Raw genomic sequence first — 2500 nt, 5'->3', positions numbered from 1 at the left:
TAAAAAAAAGACTCACTGAGCTTCTTCAGAAAGCCTTTAAAAGTCTCTGAGATTCTTCAGAGAGCATGAAAGAGTTTGAGTTTTTTCAAAAGTTCTTCTTAGTTTTCTTCATTAATGGTCTAACCTTTTAAATTGCCCAATTTTGGCAGCAGTTTTCGCTTACGGCCATACCACCTTGGTCACGCCCGATCTCGTCTGATCTCGGAAGCTAAGCAGGGTCGGGCCTGGTTAGTACTTGGATGGGAGACCGCCTGGGAATACCAGGTGCTGTAAGCTTTTTTGATTTAAAAAAAAAAAAAGAGTCCCTGAGCTTCTGCAGAAAGCCTTTAAAAGTCTCTGAGATTCTTCAGAGAGCATGAAAGAGTTTGAGTTTTTTCAAAAGTTCCTCTTAGTTTAAAAAAAAAGACTCACTGAGCTTCTGCAGAAAGCCTTTAAAAGTCTCTGAGATTCTTCAGAGAGCATGAAAGAGTTTGAGTTTTTTCAAAAGTTCTTCTTAGTTTTCTTCATTAATGGTCTAACCTTTTAAATTGCCCAATTTTGGCAGCAGTTTTCGCTTACGGCCATACCACCTTGGTCACGCCCGATCTCGTCTGATCTCGGAAGCTAAGCAGGGTCGGGCCTGGTTAGTACTTGGATGGGAGACCGCCTGGGAATACCAGGTGCTGTAAGCTTTTTTGATTTAAAAAAAAAAAAAAAAAAGAGTCCCTGAGCTTCTTCAGAAAGCCTTTAAAAGTCTCTGAGATTCTTCAGAGAGCATGAAAGAGTTTGAGTTTTTTCAAAAGTTCTTCTTACTTTAAAAAAAAGACTCACTGAGCTTCTTCAGAAAGCCTTTAAAAGTCTCTGAGATTCTTCAGAGAGCATGAAAGAGTTTGAGTTTTTTCAAAAGTTCTTCTTAGTTTAAAAAAAAGACTCACTGAGCTTCTGCAGAAAGCCTTTAAAAGTCTCTGAGATTCTTCAGAGAGCATGAAAGAGTTTGAGTTTTTTCAAAAGTTCTTCTTAGTTTAAAAAAAAAGACTCACTGAGCTTCTTCAGAAAGCCTTTAAAAGTCTCTGAGATTCTTCAGAGAGCATGAAAGAGTTTGAGTTTTTTCAAAAGTTCTTCTTAGTTTTCTTCATTAATGGTCTAACCTTTTAAATTGCCCAATTTTGGCAGCAGTTTTCGCTTACGGCCATACCACCTTGGTCACGCCCGATCTCGTCTGATCTCGGAAGCTAAGCAGGGTCGGGCCTGGTTAGTACTTGGATGGGAGACCGCCTGGGAATACCAGGTGCTGTAAGCTTTTTTGATTTAAAAAAAAAAAAAGAGTCCCTGAGCTTCTTCAGAAAGCCTTTAAAAGTCTCTGAGATTCTTCAGAGAGCATGAAAGAGTTTGAGTTTTTTCAAAAGTTCCTCTTAGTTTAAAAAAAAAGACTCACTGAGCTTCTGCAGAAAGCCTTTAAAAGTCTCTGAGATTCTACAGAGAGTATGAAAGAGTTTGAGTTTTTTCAAAAGTTCTTCTTAGTTTTCTTCATTAATGGTCTAACCTTTTAAATTGCCCAATTTTGGCAGCAGTTTTCGCTTACGGCCATACCACCTTGGTCACGCCCGATCTCGTCTGATCTCGGAAGCTAAGCAGGGTCGGGCCTGGTTAGTACTTGGATGGGAGACCGCCTGGGAATACCAGGTGCTGTAAGCTTTTTTGATTTAAAAAAAAAAAAGAGTCCCTGAGCTTCTTCAGAAAGCCTTTAAAAGTCTCTGAGATTCTTCAGAGAGCATGAAAGAGTTTGAGTTTTTTCAAAAGTTCTTCTTACTTTAAAAAAAAGACTCACTGAGCTTCTTCAGAAAGCCTTTAAAAGTCTCTGAGATTCTTCAGAGAGCATGAAAGAGTTTGAGTTTTTTCAAAAGTTCTTCTTAGTTTTCTTCATTAATGGTCTAACCTTTTAAATTGCCCAATTTTGGCAGGAGTTTTCGCTTACGGCCATACCACCTTGGTCACGCCCGATCTCGTCTGATCTCGGAAGCTAAGCAGGGTCGGGCCTGGTTAGTACTTGGATGGGAGACCGCCTGGGAATACCAGGTGCTGTAAGCTTTTTTGATTTAAAAAAAAAAAAAAAAAAAGAGTCCCTGAGCTTCTTCAGAAAGCCTTTAAAAGTCTCTGAGATTCTTCAGAGAGCATGAAAGAGTTTGAGTTTTTTCAAAAGTTCTTCTTACTTTAAAAAAAAGACTCACTGAGCTTCTTCAGAAAGCCTTTAAAAGTCTCTGAGATTCTTCAGAGAGCATGAAAGAGTTTGAGTTTTTTCAAAAGTTCTTCTTAGTTTAAAAAAAAGACTCACTGAGCTTCTGCAGAAAGCCTTTAAAAGTCTCTGAGATTCTTCAGAGAGCATGAAAGAGTTTGAGTTTTTTCAAAAGTTCTTCTTAGTTTAAAAAAAAAGACTCACTGAGCTTCTTCAGAAAGCCTTTAAAAGTCTCTGAGATTCTTCAGAGAGCATGAAAGAGTTTGAGTTTTTTCAAAAGTTCTTCTT

The 2500-nt window shown here is 38.4% G+C and overlaps 5 non-coding genes across 5 annotated transcripts; all 5 read left to right on the top strand.

Annotated features, from left to right (window-relative positions):
• The first annotated feature begins 157 nt into the window (after nt 1–157).
• LOC143754479 (5S ribosomal RNA) lies at nt 158–276 on the top strand. Its single transcript, XR_013208263.1, has one exon. It is a non-coding gene; the product is annotated as a 5S ribosomal RNA (ribosomal RNA).
• Nucleotides 277–552: 276 nt separating this feature from the next.
• LOC143754468 (5S ribosomal RNA) lies at nt 553–671 on the top strand. The gene has a single exon (XR_013208252.1). It is a non-coding gene; the product is annotated as a 5S ribosomal RNA (ribosomal RNA).
• A 489-nt stretch (nt 672–1160) lies between these two features.
• LOC143754457 (5S ribosomal RNA) lies at nt 1161–1279 on the top strand. Its single transcript, XR_013208241.1, has one exon. It is a non-coding gene; the product is annotated as a 5S ribosomal RNA (ribosomal RNA).
• Nucleotides 1280–1555: 276 nt separating this feature from the next.
• Nucleotides 1556–1674, top strand: LOC143754445 (5S ribosomal RNA). The gene has a single exon (XR_013208230.1). It is a non-coding gene; the product is annotated as a 5S ribosomal RNA (ribosomal RNA).
• Nucleotides 1675–1948: 274 nt separating this feature from the next.
• LOC143754433 (5S ribosomal RNA) lies at nt 1949–2067 on the top strand. Its single transcript, XR_013208219.1, has one exon. It is a non-coding gene; the product is annotated as a 5S ribosomal RNA (ribosomal RNA).
• The last annotated feature ends 433 nt before the right edge of the window (nt 2068–2500 follow it).

Source organism: Siphateles boraxobius, unplaced genomic scaffold (genome assembly GCF_051911475.1).
Source record: "Siphateles boraxobius isolate OS27281-9 unplaced genomic scaffold, OSU_SipBor_1 296, whole genome shotgun sequence".
Lineage (NCBI taxonomy): Eukaryota > Metazoa > Chordata > Actinopteri > Cypriniformes > Leuciscidae > Siphateles > Siphateles boraxobius.
Note: the sequence above shows the minus strand (reverse complement) of the source record. Positions and strands in the feature narration are given on the sequence as shown.